Source organism: Cynocephalus volans, chromosome 4 (genome assembly GCF_027409185.1).
Source record: "Cynocephalus volans isolate mCynVol1 chromosome 4, mCynVol1.pri, whole genome shotgun sequence".
Taxonomy (NCBI): Eukaryota; Metazoa; Chordata; class Mammalia; order Dermoptera; family Cynocephalidae; genus Cynocephalus; species Cynocephalus volans.
In genome coordinates this window covers 69,602,226-69,628,538 of record NC_084463.1, presented here as the reverse complement: position 1 = coordinate 69,628,538, position 26,313 = coordinate 69,602,226, and positions in this window count along the sequence as shown.

The window sequence follows — 26,313 nt, the reverse complement described above, 5'->3', positions numbered from 1 at the left end:
TGGGTCTAAATCTATGCTAAAGTCTTTATATCACTGGTTTCCAGACTTTGAACATTAAAATCACCTGCAGAGCTTTGAAAAATCCCAAAGCCTGGGTTACACCCCATACCAATGAAATGGAATGTCCAGGGATGGAAGTCAGGCATCAGTATTTTTGGAAACCACTGTTTTATTTCACATGATCCTCAAAAATGTCCTTTGAACTAAAGTAATTATCATGGCTATCTAGGGCAGTTAAGTATGCCTGGTCTGGTAAACTGTCTTTCACTGGCCCAATGCTGCACTGTTCAGAGCTCTATTAAAATTGAACATTACTTAATCTCACTATGCCTTGGTTTTTTCATCTGTAAAATGAGAACAATAATTAGTAATTACATAGCAGTATTTATGGTTTGAATAATGCAGGTAAACTGCTAAACAGAAAATAACTGTGGTGCTTACCCTATCTCCACTTTGTAGATGGAGAAAGTAAAGCACAGAGAGTTGAGTAACTAGCCAATGTTTGCACAAATAAAGGTTCCACACGGCCTAAATGAATACAGTCTAAGTATGTACTATGCCCTACATTTAGGTATCAACTACTTCTTAAAAATATATAATTCTCGCTTCTCTGATATGTAAAAATGATGTAACCTAGGAGGGGGTTATCTGAAGGGCTAGGTTAAAACACCCAAGGGACAGTAGTTGTATAGATCCGGCTTCTTCTACCAGCTGGCTTTGGAGGCAGATACTTGCTGCCTGTTTCTCACAAAGCCAAATCAACCATTTAGATTTAAATTATAAGCATTCAGGAAATATGATTCATTTGTTAACTAGGCTCTAATTCTGCTTATCTCTTCTGAGGTATGGACACTAATTATGAAGTCTATGGTATTTTTATCTTATGTCCAACGTGATATATCACTGTCTTTAATTTTTAGATAGATGATGGAAATTAACTTCCTCGAATGTAAAACTGTGAGGAACCACTGTCTAAGAGTGGTTCTTAACTATAGAATCACTGGGGTAGATTTTTAAAAATACTGATGGCTGGACCTCACACTCAGAAACACTGATTTAATTGATCTTGAGTAGGGTACAGGTATCTGTATTCTTAGAACTTATCCAAGTGATTCAAAAGTGTAGCCAGGGTTAAGGATTACTGTAAGACAATAAAAATTCTGAACCTTCATCATTTTAAATGCAAGTTGAAAACATTCCCAATTCTAAAGGCCTCTACATCAGCACTGCCAACCATCAATGAGAAGTACTTCAGTCATGATTTATGCTGTATTTTCAGTGTATATAGTGAATTTTCAGCACTGGATTTGGAGAATGAGTGGTTTTTTCCATTCCTGTAACTTTTTTTTTTTTAACAAGTTGTAAGGTTTAGCCTTTTCTGTGATGAAAGGCTAAACCCTTTGACCTCATAAAAATTTGCAATATAATAGGAAGACAAACAAACAGAAGTAATGAGCTTTGGAATAAAATGGACAGACATGGGATTTAATCCCATTTCTAAAATTCCCTAGCTATGTGCCTTCGCACAAGATCCTTAATTTCTCAGATTGTTTCCTTTCGTGTAAAATGGAGATAATAAAATCTAACCTAGAGATTTGTTTGTTTTAGGGATTTAATAATACTGTATGATGTATTATTTAGCCCCATGTTAGACCTCAAAATTGGTAGTCATTAGGTATTATATTGTCGTTCTCTGAGTGCTCTCAGAAAACAGAGGTGGGACCCCCAGAACAGATGGGGATTGAGGAAAGACAGCTTCCTGGGGACATACTATTAACTGATTCAGAGTCTAATATAAAATCCTGTGTTGTATCTCTGAAGTCAGCTTGCTGAAGTATGCCTTTAATTATGAATACACTTACAATTTCACCTCCTGTTTATTTTCCTGGTATTGTTCAATTGTTGAGTTAAAAATCCAATCATCTATAAAACTCTTGACCCACCATGACCTCATATGCTGCCTATATATTGGAACAAATAAAGAAACAGAAATAAAGTGAAAATTATTATGAAACAATATATAATACTTATGAATCATACTTAAACTATTCAATAAATGCCTCCTACAAATGACCTTTGGAGTCATTTAGTACAGTATATTTGATGACTTTTCCCAAATTGAGTTCCATATATATGAAAATTCTACCAGGACTGACTCTCTAAATCAAAGTTTTTTCTCTCTACATCTAGAAATAAGAACAAAATAAGGAGAACAGACCTTGCTTAAAGTTTTTTAGGACAGTCACAGTAACGTCCTTTAGGGAAAGCTCAGTAAAGGTTTGTACCTCCTGCTTAAAGATCAGAGCACCATATTGTTTTGCCTATGTAACTCATTCTATCTTTATTTTATACTATTTTTTTTGTTTGTGGTTGTTTATGTTGTCAACCATTATCTTGTAATTACCATTTTTCGTGAGCTTTTCTTCCATTCTCACAGGGTTGTAGTTCTGTGAGCTCATAGTGAGCTCTTAAAAATAACCTCTTAATTCATAGCCCTCTCTTTTTATAACACACCTGCTGGTCAACCTGGTCTTACAATTGAAATATCATTTTCCAAATCGTGAGCTAATATTGAGAATTCAAGTAGTTTTTATATATAATGATGGAGATAAAGTTGTCATTATCTTTAAAATCTATACAGTGAGAGGTATCTCTATAGAAAGGACTCTAAGTTATAAAAAAAACTACATGTCTATATTTTACAACTATCCTGTGCCTTTTTAAAAAGATTATTTAAAAGATAGAAAATGCTGTGTTATTTAAGAAGGCTGAGGCAATTTTATTCTGCATTATATTAAACATTCCTATTAAATAATACCAAGGAATTAATGGATGGCTGCCCTTCCAGAAAGAGAATGGAATGAGCACACACCATTTAGAAGACTAGCTATCCTAAGTAACACCACTGCAAATGTAAGTTCAGTTAATAGCTTCATATTCTATCATTATTTTCTTTTGTCTATTTGACAGTGAGGAACTCTATTCTAACAAGGTCAAGATTTGACTTCATTAGAGAAAAATTTTCTTTTTCTATGAAAGGAAAGTAGAGTAACTATTAATTTCTAGAATTAGTGAAACCTACGTAAGACTTTTGTTAGCAAGACTAGAACAGTCAAGAAGATAGAGCAGTAAGTGCGAAACCAAGAAACTATCACTATCATCATCTGACTCTCAAAACACCATCAAGAAGAGAATTAAAGGCAAGTTTTAAGAAGTAGTCTTCTGTCTCTCTTGTTCATTATTTTATTCCTGGAACTTAGAACAGTGTCTAACACATAGTAAGTACTCAACAAATATTTGTTAGAAAAGCAAAATAATTAGAGAATTTCACTTAATGTAAAACATGAAATATACTCTTCATTTCACCAATGATTGATACCAGTTATGATGTCATACAGAATGAGCACTAACTTTATACTTAGGAGTTTGATAACTTTTAATGACATGATTTGCAATCTGGTCCTTGCTTACCTCTCCAAAAATGTCTTGTACCATTCTACCTGTGCTCAGTCAACTCTAGGCAAATGCCTTTCCTTTCTAGTCATCACAAACCTGAATTTTTCCCCATCTCATGTTCTTTGCACTTAATGTTCCATCTAATTTGAAGACTTTCCCCAGATCTTCACATGGCTGACCTTTTCTCATGCTGTGTTCTCAGCTCCAAGTTCACTTCCTCAAAGACACCTTGCCTGACTGCATATGTCAAATACTACCCCATGCCCTCAATTTTCAGTGCACTTATCATATCACCTTAACTATTTGCTTCATAATCTTTACCGCAATTCAATGCAATATTGTCCAATACATTTGTTTACTTGTTTATTGTTTGTCACCCTCCAGGTCAGTATGTGGTTTCTTTGAGAGAAGGGCATGTTTATCTTCCTCATCACAGTCTCTTCAGCACCTAGAATAACACCAGAAACCCTAGTATGCATGTTTAAAAATTTAATGTGAATATTTATACTGATATTTGTGTCTATATTTAATATATATTTAATCTTAAACCATATTAAGAAAATTATTTTTCTCTTTTTTCTTTACGGTTTACATGGGAAAAGGTTAACTCAATGAATCACTAATCAACTGGTAGTAATGCACACAGCACAGAGGAGAAAATATTTGCCTTACGTGAGTGTGATTTTGTGAATCCAAACTTCTAAATATCAGAGATTGTTACACTGCTGCAAATGCCATGAGTTGTTAGATTTGGTTTCTGACTATTCAATACAAGCATAAGAATAAACAATTAAAGAAATTAGGCAAATGGTTAGAAGTTTTCAAATACATATGTTTAGAATTTGAGGGTCTTTATTTTTATTGACATGCATGGTATCATGGAAATTGAACTACATGAACGAAAAGCAATCACATGCCTGATACTCCAGAAATCTGCTATTTGGTTATTGTCCAGTTTAGGCAAGTTTAAGTGAAAAATATTTTGGAGCTTCTATGTGCTCTGTTCATTAGAAGCTTGATACAATGGCAGAGTGGCTTTTATACTGTTGAACAGAGTATTTGCTAATTCCTAGATGAGGTGAAGCCAAGACTTACTTATTCATTGTGATACAGGAATTAAGAATATTTCAGTCAAACAACAAATAATTTATTCTCTCCATTTGATTATCAAATATACTTTAGTTTTAAAAGACACAGTTTCCTCTTTTATTAGGTTTGGTTCAATCTCACAAAGTCGACGTTTGCAGAGTACACATCTACTGAGAGTTGAGGAGCCTACGTTATCAGAGATGGTTGAGGAGAAATCAGACTGAAAGAAATATTATCTAAAGATATAGGTAGAAAGTTGAAAATGTGTATAATTAATAATAAATATTCAAAACCTTTTTTTTCCCTTTTACAGTGTTCGTTCATGAACAATTTACTCAAAAAAAAACAACCCTGTTAAGTAGGACAGGTACTACTGTTATAAGTACTAAATTTATGAGTATTTATTTTAAATTTTCCTTTGAGCTAGTTACTTTATATATTGATATAAACTTTATATATTTAGTGACTAGGCCAGAATTGAGATCTCCAGTAGGTAAATCTAAGACTTCTGGCCTACCTCTCTGAAATGCTACTATGGCCACAGGAGACACTGGATAGAATCCACCGATAGCTTCCTAGAGTTCAATCACCTTTGGAAGGCTAAGCTTTAGCAAGATGATCATTCAGAAAATTAAAGAAGTCTGGTGACAGTGTAGTACTAAGCTTAAAATTGGAGTTCAGGGCTACTTAATGTGTTTATAGGTATTAGAACATTAATCTTCCTGACATTTCATCATGAGTAAAGTAGAATAAAGGATTATTTGTTGTGAAAAAAATATGTGTGTGGGTATATATAAAATATTTGTTGTGTGTGTACAGGTATACACACAGATGCATATATATACATACATATATATACTACATATACATATATATTTTACAATCTTTGTATGTATGTAGACACATTCTCTCAACCTGACTAAAACCAGTTTTTACTCAATAACTGCCCTGGTATATATAAATAAAAATAATAAAATGCCAACAAAATGTCAAGTTATTGAACAAACTAATAAAGCAAAGAAAAATAAACAATTGCTGAGTCTTCTTTATTTTTATTTTTCTCTTGTAAGACGATAACTATAATTTATATTCAGTTAAATAGACAATAATGTATTCTGGAATTAGTGAGGAGAAAGTTGACTTACAGAAAGATCTAGATAATTGAGTCTTCCTACATCTACCTTTCCTTACTTCATTAGAAAAAGTCAGGCCTCCCCCATAAAGCCTACCAGAATATAGAAAATGTTATCCTTGCTTACTACTAACACTATTTCAAGTATTTTTTTTTTCCTGGAGCTACTCTGAAAACTTGATTCCTTCCCAAAACATAGTCTTAGGATAGAATAGGTGGAGGCTTTGCTGGTATTCAATATGTCACAAGATTTCCTAGGCAGCCTGGTCTGCAAATAAAGACACATTCTTTTCCCCATGTTCTCAGGGTCTTCAAACTTTAGCATGTGACACAATGACCTGGAACACATATTGAAATTACAGACTCCTGGCTTCTACCCCTGATATTTTCTTTTTTTATCCTGCCAATAATAACATCATGGTAAATGGGTTATTATACTCATTTGACAGATAAGGAAATTGACATTCAGAGAAATGTCCCACAAACAGTAAGCGAAATATCTGGGAAATACATAAACTGTGCATTCAGTCCACTCACTAATTGCTATCCAAGTATATATATTATGTTATGTATATAAAAATGCGTTTTCTTGAACTCAGATAGCTTAATCTCTATCACTCTGCACCCTAATTCCTATCCCATTTTGTACTTCTCCTGGTCCTCTTTACTTGACAAGTATTTTATTTATATAACCCATTTTCTTTTATTCCACAAAGACTCTTCCACCTATCACTGCTGGATCCATTGAAATCCCTATTCTCCTTTTATTTAAGATCGGCCCACACTGGGCACACAAATTGCAATCCAATAAAAGGATAAGCCAAAATAGTAAAATTAGCTGCTGGTACTAGAATTTCTTTGGGCAAGTTGCTTTGTAGTCTATAATTTCTTCAAAGCACTTGATCACAGTAAAATATATGTATATTTGTTACTTCTAATCCACAACCAAGAACTGGTCAGTGCTCCTCATTGGGAATACACACTTCAGGGGTGGTTAACTGCCTGCATGATCCAGAGGCAACAATTCTACATACTTTGGATACGTGACTATGTTTTCTTTGGGATCAACAATGTATGGTTTGTTAATCAGCACAGTTGATGTTGGAAATTTCTTTTCTTGATGAGATATTGGCACTGAAGCTATGAGGAATAGTTAGAACTAATATTTTAGAGACAATTCAATTGCCTTGAATAAACAGAACATCAAGATCCAGAGACCTCAATATCTTTCACCTTTTAGTGTGACACCTGAAGGTCGGTTTACAAACAAGCTCTGTGTCTGGCCATTAACCCGACTGATTCTTTCTGTCTGAAATCCCTATATTGTTACTAAAATTTACTTCTAGGACATTGTTGATTTTTCTCTGGTGAACTTTTTATAAAAGGTGTTATTGGAGTACTAAAAGGACAAAGAGGTGAGGTTTTACTAAAATTGCAAAGCAGGTTATGTGACTCTCTTTCTGACTACTGACTGATAATTATTTATGTGTATACATACTACACATATTTTGTATGTATATAAACTTGATTTCATTGTAAACTGGAATTGAGGGGGTAGGGAGGGGATATGGAGCCTTCACAGTAGTTATTGATATTTACTAAAATAAAATATAAGCCAGAAAAAACTACTGATCACTGTGTACAGCAAAACTGGCTTGGATTACTTCACAGCAGAACTGGTGTGTGTTGATTTGAAAAAAAAAGTCTATTTTTAAATGCTTCTCGTAGAACATATGAGCAGATTTCTCCACAAGGAACAACATAATAACCACATTTTCTAGTTTCTGTATTTCATGCTTTGATATCTTGGGGGCCTTTCTGACTCTGCAGAGACTGCCCCTTCCAGGATTAACTAATTGCTAGAGATAGCAACCCCTAGGCCCCAGAGCCCACTGAAATTGTTCAAACTAACCAATCCTAAGCCTGCTTACCTTGCCTCACCCCTTCCTTTTCATGAAAAACACTGTAAAGGCTCCTGTTCACATTTGTCCTTACTCTCTCTGCCTCTTGACCAACCCTGGTACTTACCACTGTGGCCCAGCATAAGGTGCTTTGTCTCCTGTTTCTAGGAATCCACACATATAAAAAAGTCTTCCTTCATGACACTAATCTCTCATTCTGTGTGTATTATCACACATGATTAAAACAAATCCCAGGTACCCTTACGACAAAAGCAGTTGTTATTATTTTATTTTATTTTTTCTATTTCAAAGAGCAAGGAAAGAGCAGAGTCAGCTAGAGAGAAGACAGAAGCTCAACATGAAAGGAAAGGATATGTCTCGTGTCTTGTGACGGTGCTGATGGTGTCCTGGCTCCAACAGGGTAATCTGGTCGGAAGAGGAGTCTGGTAGGCTTGATTTGAAGATAAGCTTTTATAGCTGAGACCACACAGTTTTAACTTAGATTTTTAATTTTGGATGTCTTAATACTGGTCAGGGAGTATAACTTAAGGATATAATTTAAGAAATGTGCCTGTTTCCAAGCAACTCTCAACTTGCTCTTATCTCCTCATAGTTCTTCAGTTCATCAGTAAAGTTGGCATAAGTGATAAATATTGAGATTTTTCCATGATTCTTAAAATGGAGGATTTAAACCAAGGTTATCTAAATCTCTGTCCTCAGGAAATCATGATGTCTGGGTTAGAGGAATAATGTTAATCCTGTATTTCCGATTTTTTAATCCTACAGGAACGCACCTAGTATATAAAACAGTGCCAATCCGTAAATTAGAATAAGCAAAACGTATAGAATACATGATGTTAGAAAACCTCATTTATTTCTGGTTAAATTAAGAAAAATCATTCTTCTTACCTTTGTGTTAAAATTCTTTCTCAACTCCATTAATACATACTAACATACATAGTTATCTACTCACTATGATTTAATTTATACTGAAAAACGTGGGATAAAAAATATCCAAGTCATCAACTAAGTGTCAGTACAATAGCTATAGGTTCAAATGGTATGAATCTATCCTGTAGTGGAGATCTAACATTTTACTGAACTCAGTCTAACATTTTATTGAAATCAGGACATATCATGAAAAAATTTAAATATACACCGATAAGGCTCATTCTTTTGATATTTGATTTTTATTTCTTAAAGAAAAAAGTTACCATTATCTAAGATTCAGTAATTGGTTATGGATTATTTACTCTTTTATGAATAATTAAAACTATATAGAGAAGCAAAACCAACTTGAAATTTTCTAATAAAAGTTTAATAAGTAGGAAAAAATTTGGAGGATGGTCTTTCTGATGTTAATTGCTTATAAAAAGTTGATTTTGACTTGTTCAAATTAAGGCCTCCATTGATGTCTCTATAAAGGTGCCATTAATTCAGCAGATCAGTCGGCAAATACTTATTAAGTAACTGCTTTATGCCAAACACCAAGGAATAAAGACAAATATGACAAGATTTCTGCCCTCTAGATGTTCATAGCCCACAGTGATTATAGATATGCATATAAAAGGAGGTACACTATTACATGATAAGCACAGTTATAAAATTATGACTGGAGTACAGGGGAAACTTGAATACAAGAAGGAACAATAATTGTCTTGGGGAAATAGGGAAGTGAAATGAGAGTTAAGTAGAAAAGAATTTGGCAAGTGCAAAGGAAAGAGGGTCAGATGGAGTAAAAAGGATGAAATGGTGAAGGCACAGAGGTATAAAAGTGCCGCGGTTTGTGAGTACAACACCATTCATCCTGTACGCAGGAGCACAACGAAATTTTGCTTGTGTGTTTATCACGCCCATGAAATTCACAGGCTGTGCAAACAAACCTAATGCCTTAAGGCAAACAGCTCCTGAAATTTGACTAACGTCTTCTCAAAAAATAGTGATCACTAGATTATGCAGAAAAAACTCTGTTGAATATATATGACAATTAAACAATGATATATGAAATGAATTAATTGGTATACCCACCTCAAGGACATTTGCTTCTCAAGCTTACTTACAAGCTTGTAAAAAAAGCTGCAATACAGTTCAAGGACAAAAATAAAGGATAATGAAAAATGGCAACTTATACCATGTAGTCTTTATACAACTGATGAACAGTTCAATCTGCCCAACATCTTCATTAGTGAGCTAAAAGAGGGTGCAAATAACACCACACTAATTATATTTATAGATGATATCACATTGGACACTGTCTCTCTGACATCACTGTTCACTGTGAACCACAGGGAGACAGAATAACTTAGAAATATCGGTGGACAAAGTTGGAGAAAACATTTAGCTTCAGATAAGAAAAAGAGCAATTCAAGAATCTGGAGAGGAAAAACAAGATATTCAGAAAGTGGCAATACCAAGTTTTAGTAATACACAAAAGCAAGAAGCAATTAAAAAAAAATCTGTAGAGTTCCTCACAATATATCTAAATGCTCCATATAGATATACATATATACTCCATATATATATACATTCATATGTACATGCATACACTCCATACATATATAGGTATGTATGTATATACACACACACACACACCTCTTCATCTGGGTAAGCGCATCAGGGAAGTTATGACACTATGGGCACTGACAAATGGAAGGTGATCAAAGGAATTAATTGCCCATGACATGGAGGATAAGAAATACAACATCTACTTCCCTGAAAAAATGTGAAGACTTGGAAAATAAATGACTTTTTTAATAGCTCTAAAATCAATACAATAAAATGAGTGATGAGCAGACATTTTGGGGGGGAAACACCGTCAACAGAAGCACATTTTAAAGGAAAAGGTGATAAATCTTTCTGTGTACACGTTTAATCTGTACCTGGAAGATCTTCAGAGTATAGGCTGTAAGACAAAATGTCATCTTGAGACAACTGTGTTCAAAATAATGTAATTGCAAATAATTTAGAAATATTGAAATCCAAGGGAAAGTGAGATTGCAGAAGTGGAGACCAAAAGAGAAAGAGGTAGCATGCAAGTGGGGACTCAGAAAATCCTGCAAGACAAAGGCATTGAGCTGAGCATATGGGTTTTGGAAGGATTTTCACAGGCAGATTTAGGAAGACGGAGAACATTGTTACTGGCCTAATGACATTTTCAGTGTTTCTTAGATTTTCTGGTCCTGGGGTAACCTAAAAAAAGACAAAGTCTGAATGAAATCAATATATTGTCACCCCTGGCAATTTAAAACACCATAAAAGAAACATATAATGTTATGCCTTAAGCTTCACATTTAGCCAAATGTGTATGTCCACAGGAAATCCCTTTCACCAATCAGAAATTCATGATCTTTTCCTAAGTGAAGGCCCTTTTCAACACAACACAATAACAACCTGTATATGAGTTGTGGAATCAAATAAATCTCTTTCCCTCTCAAATTTGAAGTCTTGAGTAAGAAAAATCTGTGCCATTCTCTTGGGATTATCTACATCTAATTTTTTCTGTTCATAAACACGAACTCAGGCTTTATTAGAGGTGCTGGTTCTTAACCGCTTGTCCCATAATGAGCATCAATAAATCTGAGATCAGCATGGCAAACAAAAGAAAAGTGAAGCATGCTAAGGCAAATGTGGTGCAGGCTACCACGGGGTTAATCTGGAGTACATTGCCAGTGGTGAATCCTGGAGCAGCTGAACCCACATTCTCCCATCATCCCTTATTGGACAGTCCAGAATATGGCTTCAGTTTTATCCAGAGGCACCCTAGACAGATTCTAAGAAAAGGAAAGAGAATTAGAAAAGAAAGGGTTTATGAATAGATGTACCTCTCTGGGGAGAAAGAGTGATCCAGTTAGCAGGTTATGCAAACTGAATTAGCAGGAAGATAAAGGTGGAGGAGGTTATGGCCATTTGATGGGTGGCATCGAAGGTCGGGTTAAGAATTTAATTTTATGGGCCAGGGAAAGAATTGAACATTTCTGAGAAACGAAATTATAGAAGCAGAAAAGGACATGAGGAAGTTTGATCTGGCAGGAATGTGTAGGATGGATTTCTGAGGGAAATGGCAAGAAGAAAGATCTATTTGGCAGTTGTATCAAGTAGGCTAGAATTTCTCCAAGACCAATCTGTGAAACACAAGTGAGCTGAGAGTCAGTCACTACTGCAGTCAGGGGTGTGTCGGATCCAGGTTTTGTGGGGACTGACTATATCTGAGTTAGAGAGTCTTTAAGATCAGAATATAAAAGCTTAATGGAAAATCATTCAAGTAAAGGGCCCTAAAAATTAAGCCTGTGCCTCTGATGGCAGTATTACATGATTAAAACCTTCATAAACTATATTTTCTTTTTATAAATGGAAAGTTTTTTTAGTGCCTGGGATTTGCTGCTCCAAATTCTTCCTTTTACTCTCCCAGATACAGCCAGTTAAATAAACATAGGGTAAAAACTTAGTTTGAAAAAGCATTCACATTTTACTCTCTTAAGAATTTCTAAACTGAAATAGAGGAAATTTGAATTCTTAAGTCATTCATTCTTTCATTCAATGCATTTATTAATGGTTTATGATTTTACAGACATTCTGTTAGGCCCTAGTAATATGACTATGAAAAAAAATACAGATACCCAGGATTCATTTAGTTCAACTTAGGTATATTAAATGGCAGGGAGTTTGATAATTTTTGAAGTAGTGCTTTATTTAGAGACTGTGTTCAGTGTATAAAGGACCCTTTATATTAGCTTAAACATTGTTTCAGTATAATATCATCAATTCTTTCTAGTATGGAATACCTTCTGCTTTATAGATTACTACCATTATTGATAATGTATTAAAAAGATCAAATGCAAGATTAACTGCAGAAAAAAATAACAAACAACAAAAAAGAACCTGAAGATAAACTGTTCCAATGAGAGAAGCTATACATCAGATAAGTAGAAATTTGAAAGAAGGAACAGCAATTTCTACTTTTCTAAGTCAACAATAGATTGACAGCGTGAGGATGGAAAAGATACTGAGAATAAAGACATATGGTGAAGTTGCTAAATCTGATGAGGAGGGTAACTCCTTTAAGTACCAAGGATATATAGTATACAATTTGAGTGCATTGAACCTGAAAAATGAAAAAGGAATGAGTTTCGTAGCTATATCCTTTGCCGGTTTTTATATTGAGGATAAAATATAATCATCACTAACTCTAAAAATAAAATCTAGAAAAAGAGCCTCTCCTAGAAATTTCTTGTGATAGCTCAGGTAGATCTATTATTACGACATTAAAGTGCATTTCTTTATAATCAAGAGAATCACAAATATATTCCATTTACTTGTGATAAGTTTCTTAAAATTCAAATAAACCAATAAAAATATTGGTAATGACTCAGACATCACAAAGAGGTTAACCAGTGTTTCTCAACAGTTTCTATATTTCCCTCACAAGGAGACTTTTAAAACATATTTTTTAATCACTCCATCCCCCAATGAAATTTCAATTCCACAGACATACTGAATATCTCTTTATGTACTGCTGCCCTTCCTTGGGGCACAAACTATCATAATACCTAAGGAATTTTATTTTAACCCCCTAAAACCAATTTTCTCCTTTTGGGAGCAAAATTACCACAGCTGAGAAGGCATTCATTTATTTTTTCTGCCCTCACTAGCTAGCAAGGAATTACTTCTAGAATACCTGAATAGAGCATCTGTTTGTTTCCACCCCATAAAGATCTAAGAATTAAAAATAAATAAATAAATAAATAAGAGGATGCCCAACTTCTTACTTTTCATTCATGCAGAGGTGTTCTGTTGTTTTTCTTGGTCATAATATTTCTATTGCTGACTGCAGGGTTTCTCTAAAATAAACCTCATTATTATTTAAGGCTGTTGTCTAAATTACAAAGATTTATACATCAATTTCTCCTTAAAGTTGGTTCTTCTCTTGGTTCTTTGCCTTTTATCCATTTTGCACGTTTATCCATATTCTTATGCTGCTGGGCCTCTCTCTCCACATTTCACTCCTCCCCTCTGTGCTACAGAAGATTTTCATTGGTCTGTCCTCCCTCCGTTTCAGCCCCCAGTGCCCTATTTCTCAAAAAGTATGGAATGTGGGTAGTTCCTACAATTTCTGGCACAGGACAGCTATTCCTTAAGTATTAACCTCCTTGCTCCATTCCAACAGCTTCTTAGAGGGGGTTCTGTTTCATGGACTTCCGTGATAAGCACGGCATCCCCTGATTTTCAGGACCAAATTATCTTTCTTGTTTCTTCCCTGCATGGTGGTCAGAGGCACGTATTCTGCCTCTGTGATTTAGGGAAGAAAGAGTTGCATGTCAAAGCTAGCCTGAAATTATTTCCCTGCTAGGAAACAAAAGATCATTTTCTTTTGGGTGTTTTATGGTTCTCTTTCAAAATGATCACCTTTCTCCCACATTTGTGGGTAACGAGATGATAGAATTAAACTGAATGTGCAAAAGCAAAAGCACACATTTAGGTCTCTACCACTAACGTAGAAAAATCCTTCTTAAAATATTTTAAAAATTAACCATTTCCTGCTCTGTGCATGTATAACTCCATTAATAAAAGGCAAAGTTGAGGCTTTGCCACAGAAAGAGTAAAATCATTTTTACTTTCAAGGGGTTCATTACGCTCCAGCTTTTCTGCTGTGTAAAGTTACATCATGATACAGATATAACTATATAAATGTACCTTTGCTTACTATGCACTAGCTTAACAAAGTCGGCAGTGCTGTACCTAGCAATTTGCATATTCTTTTACTGACGAATTTAGGAGCAGCTCCAAAAATTTGCAATATCCAAATAAAAAACAAACATAACTTCTCAATAACTAGGATAATATCAAGTGGTTTCCCTATCTCACCCTTACCATCAAAGTAACGTATATGTACTTTTTTGGTCCTGGCCAGGAATGACATGAAACAGAAAAAGAAAGTGAATGTAATGTCCTCCCCTAGGTTTCAGATAACTGTGATTGGAGACTAATGCAATAATGGAATCTAGAGAAGGGGGGGAAATGCACTGTGAACAGGAAGCTTCTGTTTTCATGCTAACATCTGAAGTAAGCCACAATCTACTTTTCCTTACTATGAAGAAGCTTGCTAGAATTACTTGGGTGGCTTTGTTTTCAAAATATGACTGTCCCTATCCACCCTAGAAATTCTGATCCGTAAGTTCAGGTGAAGATAGATAGAGCACGTGTCTGTTGATAAGACCTGCAGGTGATTCTGATACTGCACCCTTCCCTCCTACTCCTTCTCAGCCCTGGCCTTCAAATTCATTGTCATGGAATAATATCCTAAGTTCTCTTTCTACTTCAATATAAACTTGAGTAACTCCCTATGATGATACTTCCTTACAGTCTCTGCTAACTAATTTTTTGATATTTTAAAAGCAAGTATTTACTAACCTCCTGCTATGTGCAATGGGCTGTGTTAGGCACATGTTTTTGGAAGTGAAGAAATCCTCAATCTCTTTCTCCATAGAGTTTCAAAACTTGGGCTTTTAACAAGTAACTTTCCTATATAACACTTCTATCTTACGGAATTTGCTAGAGAAAATAAGAAGGACCATCTTGTTTTTTTTTTTCTAAAATTGATAATAAAAATGGAAATTGTTATACAAAGCTTTCTGAATGTCTTAGAATGTTCTATATCTAACCAAGCCAGTTATATAGAGATAAAACATATAAAGTATAAACGTTTTTCCTGCCAACGCTTTTTGTTTCTAGCCTCTATTTCTTCCACACAAATCACTCCACTCCTTAATTTTAAGGTACTTCTATTGATTTGTGAAGTCCCAGCATCTCTTCTTCTGGGCATCATCTCGATCTCTACATTGCCTCTCATCCATTTCTTCTATCAAATACACATGGTTCTTGGATATTTAATTGCATTGAAGAGCTCTTCAAAGTTTTATTTTTATGTGTGAAGATGGTGTTTTAGTTATATTATTTAAAGTAAACATAACTTTTAAATATAAATATTAAATATATTTACATATTTATAAATATATGAGTAAAATAGCATGATGTCTAGAAATTGATTCTAAATAAATAATCGGGCAGAAAAAATGTGGATTGCAATTATAAATGAAATAAAATTGACTATGAGACTGTTGAAACTAGGTGATGGGTACATGGGATCTCAATATACCATTCATTTTGTTGTTGTTGTTTTAAAGACTTTATTTTTTAGAGTTGTTTTAGGTTCACAGGAAAATTGAGAGGAAGGTACAGAGATTTCCCTCATACCCCTTGCCCCCACATATTGTCAACATCTCCTACCAGTGTGATACATTTGTTACAACTGATTAACCTACACTGACACATCGTTATCACTGAGAGTCCATAGTTTACATTAGGGTTCACTCTAGGATGTAGTACATTCTATGAGCTTGGACAAATGTGCAATGACATGTATTTACCATTACAGTAACATACAGAGTGGTTTCTCTGCCCTAAAAATCCTTTGTGCTCCACCCATTTATCTCTTCCTTCCCCCTAAGACCTGGCATCCTCATCTTTTTATTGTCTTCGTAGTTTTGCCCTTTCTAAAATGATATACGGTTGGAATTATACAGTGTGTAGCCTTTTCAGATTGGCTTCTTTCTCTTAGGAATATATCCTTAAGCTTCCTCCATGTCTTTTCATGGTTTAAAGGCTCATTTCTTTTTAATGCTGAATAATATTCCATTAGCTGATTGTACCACAGTTTGTTTATTCATTTACCTGCGGAAGAACATCCTGGTTGTTTCCAAATTCTGTCAGTTATAAACAAAGCTGCTGTGAACATCCATGTGTAGTTTTTTGTGTGAACATAGTTTTCAGCTCCTTTGGGTAGATACTAAGGAGTATGATTGCTGGATCTTATGTTTAGTTTTGTAAGAAACTGCCAAACTGTCTTCCAAAGTGTAAGCATATCTCTGAATTCCCACCAGCAGTGAATTCACATTCTTGTCAGTGTTTGGTGTTGTCAGAGTTCTGGATTTTGGCTATTCTAATAGGTTTGTAGTAGTATCTCATGGTTGTTTTAATTTGCATTTCCCTGATGACCCTATGATGTGGGTCATCTTTTTATACACTTATTTACCATCTGTATAGATTCTTTAGCTTAATGTCTATTATGCTCTTTGGTCCATTTTGTAATCAGGTTGTTTTTGTTCTGATTGTTGAATTTTAATAATTCTTTGCATATTTTGGATAATAGTCTTTTATCATTTGGGTCTTTTGCAAATATTTTCTCCCAGTCTGTGGCTAGTATTCTCACTCTCTTGGCATCACTTTTTGCAGAGCAGAAGTTTTTAATTTTAAGGAAGTCCAGCTTATAAATTATTTCTTTCAGATTGTGTGTTGTATGTAAAAAGTCATCACCATACCCACAGTCATCTACGTTTTCTCCTATGTTATCTTCTAGGAGTTCTGTAGTTTTACATTACACATTTTGAGTTAATTTTTGTGAAGGGTGTAAATTCTGAGTTTAGATTCATGTTTTTGCATATGGATGTCTAGTTTTTTAATCACCACATGTTAAAAAGACTCTCTTTGCTCCATTGTATTGCCTTTGTTCTTTTGTCAAAGATCAGTTTACTATATCTATGTGGGTCTATTTCTGCACTCTCTGTTCTGTTCTGTCAATCTACTCGACTGTGTTTTTGCCAGTGCCACTCTGCCTTAATTACTATAGCTTTATAGTGAACCTTGAAATCAGGTAGGGTCAGTCCTCCAGTTTTGTTCTCCTTCAACATTATGTGTGCTCTTCTGGATCTATTGCCTCTTTGTATAAACTTTAGAGTCTGTTTGTCAATATCCACAAAATAACTTCCTGGGATATTGATTGAAATTACATTGAATCTACAGATCAAGCTGGGAAAAACTGACATATTGAAAATATTGAGTCTTCCTCTCCATGAACATGGTGTAGCTCCCTATTTATTTAGTTAGTTATTTAGTTAGTTATTTTTAATTGACAACCATAATTGTATACATTTATTTTTTTCTTCTTTGATTTATTTTAACAGAGTTTTGTGGTTTTCCTTGTAAAGATCGTGTATGTATTTTGTTAGATTTATTCCTAAGGATTTTATTTTGTGGAGTGCTAATACAAATGGAATTGTGTTTTCAATTTTAAATTCCATTTGTTAATTGCTGGTAAATAGGAAATTGATTGAATTTTGTATATTAACCTTGTATCCTTCAAGTTTGGTTCAAACTTGCTATAATCACTTATTAGTTCCAGGAGGTTGCTGGTTTTTGTTTTCATTTTTTTCATTCTTTCAGATTTTCTACAAAACTGATCATGTCATTTGTAAACAAAGACAGTGTTATTTCTTTCTTCTCAATCTGTATACCTTTTATTTTGTTTTCTTGTCTTATTACATTGGCTAGGACTTACAGTACAATGCTGACAAAATGGTGAGAGGGAAGATCCTTGGGTTGTTCCTGATCTTAGTGAGAAAGCTTCTAGTTTCTCACCAATGAGCATTATGTTGCTGGAGATTGTTTTATAGATATTCCTTACAAAGTTGAGGATGTTCCCCTCTATACCTAGTTTACTGAGATTTTCTTAATTATGCATAGATGTTGGATTCTTTTCCTGTATCTATTGATATGATCATGTGATTTTTCCTTTTTAGCCTGTTGATGTGATGGACTATATTAATATTGTTCTACTTGCATGTATGTTTGAAATTTTCCATAATAAAAGGTTAATAAAATAACTTGTGTTTCATTCCCTCATTTAAATGTTATCAGCAGGTGTGATGGTGAGTTTTATGTGTCTACTTGGCTAGGCTACACTACCCAGTTATTCACCTCAACACTAATCTAGGGTTGCTATGAAGGCATTTTATAGATATAGTTAACATCTGCAAGAAGTTGACCATAACTAGAGGACATTACTCTTGATGATGTGGGTGAGCTTCATCCTATCTATTGAAGGACATCAAGAGCAAAACCTGAGGTTTCCCAAAGATGAAGAAATTCTGCCTGAAGACCACAAGGTCAACTCTGGCTTACAAGAGTTGTGGGCCTACCCTACAAATCTTTGACTTTCCGGTCCCCACAATCAGATAAGCCAATTCTTTTAAATGAATCTACACACATACATACACCTATATATATGCTTAAGAAATGAATTTACAATGGTAAGAACTTGAGATCAATGACAAATTTTCAGATAGAGTACATAGAAGAGTTGAGCTCCTTAAGTCACTTACTAAAGACATATGTGTATGCCACAAGATAAAACATGTTAAAATATTGTTAAACTATATTTAAATTATGGGAAAGACAATTTAATATGTTAAGCCATAGGTTATGAATATCCATGTGATACAAAGCTGATTGTCACCCCTCATGCCCATGATGTGAGGGCCAGATTCATACTGGCAGCATACCCATTACCAGAAATTACTTTTGTACCTCGTGTCCCCCACCCGATTATCCCCAATGACCCTATTCCCCCCACTCTATTTTGTAGCCCAAGGAATGTTCTCTCCCTCTACAAGTCCAATGCACTACTGTGGTCTTTCTTGCCTTCATTCTTTCTCTCTTAGCTCCCACTTATGAGTGAATACCTGTAGTATTTATTCTTCTGTGCTTTGCTTATTTCACTCAGCATAAGTTTCTCCAGGTTCATCCATGTTTTTGCAAAAAGGAGAATTCCATTCTTTTTTATGGCAGAGTAGAATTCCATGGTGTGTGTGTGTGTGTGTGTGTGTGTGTGTGTGTGTGTGTGTGTGTGTATCACAGTTTCCTTATCCAATCATCCATCGATTGACATTTAGGTTTGTTCCATATCTTGGCTATTGTAAACACAGCTGCAATGAACATGGGATTGCAGGTATCCCTTCGACATGATGACTTCCATTCCTCTGGGTATATACCCAGAAGTGGGATTGCTGGATCCTATGGAAGATCTATCTTAGTTGTTTGAGAAAACTTCATAATGTTTTACATAGTGGTTGTACTAATTTATACTCCCTCCAACAGTGTAGGAGTGTTCCCTTCTCTCCACACCCTCGTCAGCATTTGTTATTCACCTTCTTTCTGATTATAGCCAGTCTAACTGGGGTGAGGTGTTATCTCAATGTAGTTTTAATTTGCATTTCCCTGATGACTAGTGATGTTGAGCATTTTTTCATGTAGCTGTTGGCCATCTGTATGTCTTCCTTTGAAAAATGTCTATTCAGGGCCGACCCCGTGGCTCACTCAGGAGAGTGCGGCGCTGGGAGCACAGCGGCATTCCCACTGCGGTTTGGATCCTATATAGGGATGGCTGGTGCGCTCACTGGCTGAGCACGGTACGGACAACACCAAGCCAAATATTGTGATCCCCTTACCAGTCACAAAAAAAAAAGACAAAAAAGAAAGAAAAATGTCTATTCAGCTCTTTTGCCCATTTTTTAATTGGGTTATTTCTTTTTTTACTGAATAATTGCTTGAGTTCCTTGTATATTATTGATGTTAATCCCTTGTCAAATGCATAGTTAGCAAAACTTTTTTCCCACTCTGTAAGTTGTCATTTCACTCTGTTGATTGTTTCCTTTGCTCTTCAGAAGCTTTTCAGTTTGATACAGTACCATTTGTTTATTTTTTCTTTTACTACTTGTGCTTTCAGGCTCATGTTCATAAAGTCTGTGCCCAGACCTAGTTGCTGAAGTATTTCACCTATATTTTTCCTTAGTAATTTTACAGTTCCAGGTCTTATACTTAAGTCTTTAATCCATTTTGAGTTGATTTTAGTGTATGGTGAGAGGTGCACATCAAATTTCATTCTTCTGCATATGGATATCCAGTTTTCCCAGCACCACTTGTTGAAGAGGCAGTCTTTTCCCCAATGTACATTTTTGTTGCCTTTGTCCAATATCAGATGGCTGTAAGCCTGAGAGTTGATTTCTGGGTTCTCAATTCTACTCCATTCATCTGAATGTCTATTTTTATACCAGTACCACGGTAATAACAGCGTTGTAGTTTAATTTGGAGTCAGGTAGTATTATGCCACTGGCTTTATTTATCTATTTATTTTTTCCTCAGGATTTCTTTGGCTATTTGGGGTCTTTTGTTGTTCCATATGAAGGATAAGATTGTTTTTTCCTATCTGTGAAGAATGTCATTGGTACTTTGATGGTGATTGCATTGAATTTGTAGATCATTTTGGGTGGTATAGACATTTTCACAATGCTAATTCTTCCAATCCAAGAGCATGGAATATCTTTCCATCTTTTTGTGTCTTCTTCAATTTCTTTCAGAAGTGGTTTGTAGTTCTCATTGTAGAGGTCTTTCACCTCCTTGGTTAAATTGATCCCTAGGTATTTTATTTTTTTTGTGACAATTGTAAATGGGCTTTCTTTATTTCTCTTTCTGTAAGTTCACTCTTTGAGTATATAAATGCAAGTGATTTGGGGGCATTTATTTCATATCCAGCAATGTTACTGAAGTTATTATCCAGCTCTAGGAGTTTTTTGATAGAATCTAGGTTTTTCTATATATAGTAACATGTCATCTGCAAATAGGGAAAGTTTGAGTTCATCTTTTCTGATCTGGATTCTGTTTATTTCTTTCTCTTGCCCAATTACTCTGGCTAGTACCCCCAGTACTAAGTTAAATAGAAGTGGTGAGAGTGGGCATCCTTGTCTTGTTCCTGTTCTTGAGGAAAAGGCCCTCATTCCTTCCCCATTCAGAATGATACTGGTGGTGGGCTTGTCATGGAGTACACCTAATTTTGATACACCTATACAGTATATCAAGTTGCTCTCTTGTAACCTAATTATTATATAATTTGACAGTTGAGGTATATGGTTATGTCTTTCTTGGTATTTTCAAAACTCATCTGATACAAAAATCAGAAAATTAAACAAGACTGTTCCATTGCCAGAGAACTCCAATGCATCAAGAGAATTTTAGTGTACTAGAGTACCTAAGGCTTGAAGTCAAGAAATGGCAATACAAGATACCTGCAGATGAAGGCAATGATATTCAAAAAGGCTAAATGTTTGCATGAAATGCACAGCAGAAACATTATAGTATTGCCATATTTCTTAAATTGTCATACATACTAAAATCACTTGGTAGAGTGTTTTCAAAGTATGTAATTCTAGTTCACTCTAGCCATACTAACTGAATCAGAGAGAAATCCAAGCTGGTGTACTTTGAAAAAGTTTCCTAGGTCACCTTCTAGGTACCCTAGGTAAGAGCTACCACATTACTTGCAGATATTCCAAACTACAGGCCAGCATTTTTTTGTGCTGTTTCTTTCCACTTACACATAGAGGCCTTTGGAGAAGCATTCATAGTCAGTGGTCCAGAGGGGGATTTCCTTGTTTTTCTTGTTGATCATTATGGAACCCAAGTGTCTGCCACTGTGCATTCAAGAAAATTGATGCATGCAAGATTGATAAGTTATTTACCTTAGAGACAAAGTCGTGTCTAGTCATATTTGCTCTTGTGCAACTATCCATTATTCCAAAGAAAATATTACATTATATTTATATCACATACATACATCAAGTGAGTTTGGTATGTATATTACATATTTGAGATGAATATGTGGGGATAAAGTGCAATAGGAACAGCTACATATATGTGTGGGCACTAATGCCTCACCTAGTTGGCCAAGACTGAGTTTTTTGTGATGACTCCACAGTGAGTTTTAAAGTCCCTTCTATTTCACTGCTTTCTTATCCTTCCGCTCTGTGACTCCTGCCCTAAACAATAACAGACAACAAGATTAATAAAGCACCAGCTTTTTAATTAAATCAGGTTTGGTACCAAGCTCTTTAACTTTCTAGTCTGTTTTCAGCAGCTGTAAGTGCTGCACAATCACTTTCAGCATCTCTCCAGAAAGCATAAGACATTTCTTCTATTTTTGATCTGTTTCTTGTCACTCGAAATTATTTGCAAGAAATGTTCACCAGAATTTATTCTTACAAGTGCTATTATGGTACTGAGAAATAGTCTTTCAGATCCTTTGTTTAAAAACAGCATTCACTTTGGATACCTCATTCTCAGTACTTCAGCAGCATCTAATGATGGAAAGTCCTTGGTAGGTATAAATAATCAAATAGAGTCTTAGGAGCTAGTCTCTGCTCTTTAGGTTCTTATATTTAAGATGGACAGCATCGCCATGAATAAATAGAGGCAGAAGGACACAGTCATTGGGATAGTAAGTGGTGCATTGATGAGAAACATTTTCACCTCATATACAGTTTAAAGTTAAGTCCCTTTTAAAGTTGGGGTAAGCTCAGCCAATTGGGTTGCCTGCAGAAAAACAAGCCAGTATTGCATCTATATTACACTGGTAATTGACAAGTCACAGTGATGGAAGTCTAGGATTGCTCTGTATTCTTCCGCCAGATATGTTCTCTTCTGGTGAGAGGTCTCATGACTTTAAGCTGTTGCTTCCCTTCTTCTTTCATACAAATGCTCCTGTGTCCTCAGAACAACCAATGCAATGGTCTCAACAGGGTGGTCATGCCTCTCCCATTATATTGGGATCACCACTGTAAAAGTCACATGACATCTAGACTCCCATTTGTGACATAGTTCTCTCAGGTGCAGGGAGAATCTAAGTTTACTATGGGAATAAAGTTGGCACTGTGAACTTAACTTTAGTCAACCTGTAAGTAACCTACCAGAATGCACTGTTAATCTTACTGAATCAGTGATTTACTGGGCATTTTCTACTGATTCAACACTATGCTCATGCCTTAGTCAATTCAGGCTGCTATAACAGAATACCATAGATTAGGTGGCTTAAACAACAAACATCTATTTCTCACAGTTCTGATGGCTGGAAGGACAAAATTAGGGTGCCATTGTGGCTGGATTCTGGTGGAGGCCCTCTTCATCACTTACAGGTGACAAGACTCTCTCTCTTCCTCTTCTAATAAGATCCCCTCAAGGGGGTTCTACTCTCATGACCTAATTGTCTCTCAAAGGTGCCATTTCCTAATACCATCCCACTAAGGGTAAGGGTTTCAACAAATGAGTTTTGAGGAGATATAAATATCTGGTCTACAGCAGATCAGAACTGCTGAAGACTAGAAGTACATATCAGACACAGTTCCTGCCCTTAAGGAACTTAGAGCATATTAAGGATATGCACAAAATAACTAGATAGCAAAGTCCCACTGATATTTAAAATCAGTTTTCAGGGAAATCACAGAACAGAGAAAATTCCTGATGTGGCTGACGGGAAAGAGGAGAGAAAGAGTACATCATATACTATGTTTACATGCCATTGATTTACATATGTTAGTGTTTACTTAACCAGTTGCAACAGTAATAGAAATAAATTTCTACACTTTATAAGAAAGGACACCAAGGCTCAGATATGATAAATAACTTAAGTCATAGTTATGATTCAAATTCAGGTCTCTTTGATTCTATTTATTACACTAGATTTTTTTAGACTTCTTAATGAAGAAATTGGAACTCAAGGTGGAATAAAAAGAGAGCATTTGAATTAGCAGACAGCAATAGTGAGGATAATTCTAGCCAGTGATAGACATGAGCAAAGAAGCATAGAGATAAAAATGCACATGCTGTTTTAAAGGGAATGGTGAATAAGTCACCTTCTCTGAAATACTGGCCTCTTTCTGATGCTAAGAGTAAAACAAACAAAAAAAATCGCTGTTATTTTCAGAGTTTTAATATTTGCTGAGGAATTTTACATGTATTATCTTGTTTAAGGTTGTGATAATCCTGTGAGTTAAGTGGGAAAGATATTTTCATTAATTCCCCCCTCCCTTTCATAGTTGAAAAACCTGAAGCAGAGATTCAACCACGGGACCGAGATCACAAAATTAGTGATGAGCCAGTACAAAAATTAAATGTAAATCTTTTGGCTCTAAAGTTCATGTATTTTCCAAGCTTCTTTTGAAACATCCTTGTATTTCAGGTTTTAAACTGAGATTCAAAATTCAATTGAAGAAATCACTGAGGTAGTTTTGTCTTCGAGTAAGTGGCTAATTAACATAATCCCTTTAATATTCCATGATTCTGCTGCTGTTATATACGCTTAATTTTAGCCAGAGTCAATTCCTAACTCTTTCAGGAAAACTGTTCATGATTTTCCAACCATTTGACAACTTAGCTGATATGTTTCTCGTTGCTTGTGTACCTTCTACACTGAGCACAGTGCCTACCACCTAAAAGTTGTGTGGTAGACAATAATGATGCTATTTAACCACAAATGTAGAATATAATTACTATATTTATTAACAGTTTATGTTTGAGGCAACCATGGCTTACGAAATCAGGTGGCTTGCTCAAGCCTAGTAAATAGTAGACCCATTTGGATCCAGATTTGAACAAAAGTCTGACTGAATGCAAAACCTCAGCTTTTTTTCTTTATGGAATTAATACAAAATAAACAAGTTGGTACCAGATAATGGACTTATACATGAGAACTTGGAAAGTATAAACTTAGCCTGTATCCAGTGCTAGAAATTGCCAGATCTCTTCTGTCCATGGTTCTGTTGCTCCCATCCATCAGTCCTCATTGTCATGTGGGGTCCTTGAAATCATGCTTTTTGTAGAGAAGCAGATGTCACTTATCCACTCTAATGGCCTAACCTTGCTGGCCCAATTCCCTGATCAGAATTCTGCGAGCCTTTGCCTAAGAGCTAGAATGACTCATGGGGGGCTTTTGTCTGGAAAAATGGGTTAGGAGGATTCAGTGCTCTGTCAAACCCAATCAGAGACACCTACAGTTACCAGCTAGCCCAAAAGTGGTTCTAGCACCTGCCACTTGCAGACCTAGAGTCTGTGATTTCTCTTCAGGAATCCACACCACCATCATTTATGCTGGTTTTGTTTTTATCTTTATCTCTCAAAGGTAAAAAAATCTTAATTATACCTACCTTCTCAGTGAATGGTGGTGGAGTGGTAGCCAAATACCCTTGCCTTAGCTACATTGGTTTTATTATGCCTCTGCATTGCTCACTGCTTCATCCCCTCCAACCCATTTATGGAGAGTTACTTTTGGTGACTTAAGGGTGATGTCAAAGAATTAGACAGCAGCTTCATAAAGTGCTCATTGGGCTTCAGAGTGAGAAAAGAAATGTTGAGATAAAAGTTTAGGGATAGAACAAATATGATCATACATTCTTTTCTGAGACATCAGCTCCACTCTCCCTGAGAGATGTTTCTTACCCTCCTTCTGCCATTAGTTTATCTACAGAAAGTTGGGGAAATGGGCAGTCTTTCAGACAGATGCATCAGAATTCCTGTCTAGGACTGGATTCTCCAGAAAAATCACTTGTATGTATCAAAACAGTTATTGTTGTATAGGTGTCGTTTTCCCAACAATCTTCAAAGGCAATGCAAGCAGACCAAAATTTTGAATGAATTTCAGACCAGTTCTTCACACAAAAAATCTTTGTGGAGATTCTACAAACTTACACCACATGGGCTCATTAAAAAAAATTAAAAAATGTTGAGACATATTGTAAGCTTCTCAGGGGCAGAGACTAGATTACATCAATCATTGTACCAACAATACTGAATCAAGATCCTAGTACATAGTTTACCCACAGCAGATGTTTGCCAAATAAATGTTACTTAATAATTATATGGATATTTAATGCAAAAGAGAAGTGTTTTTTTTTGTTTGTTTTTCTGAACTGCAAATGAGTTTTGGAGCATTTTAAAGGATATGTTGCTCTACTCCTAAATATAATCCTGTTTTTTGCAATGTAAATGTGTACCTTCATGTCTAAGAGGACATTATCTGAA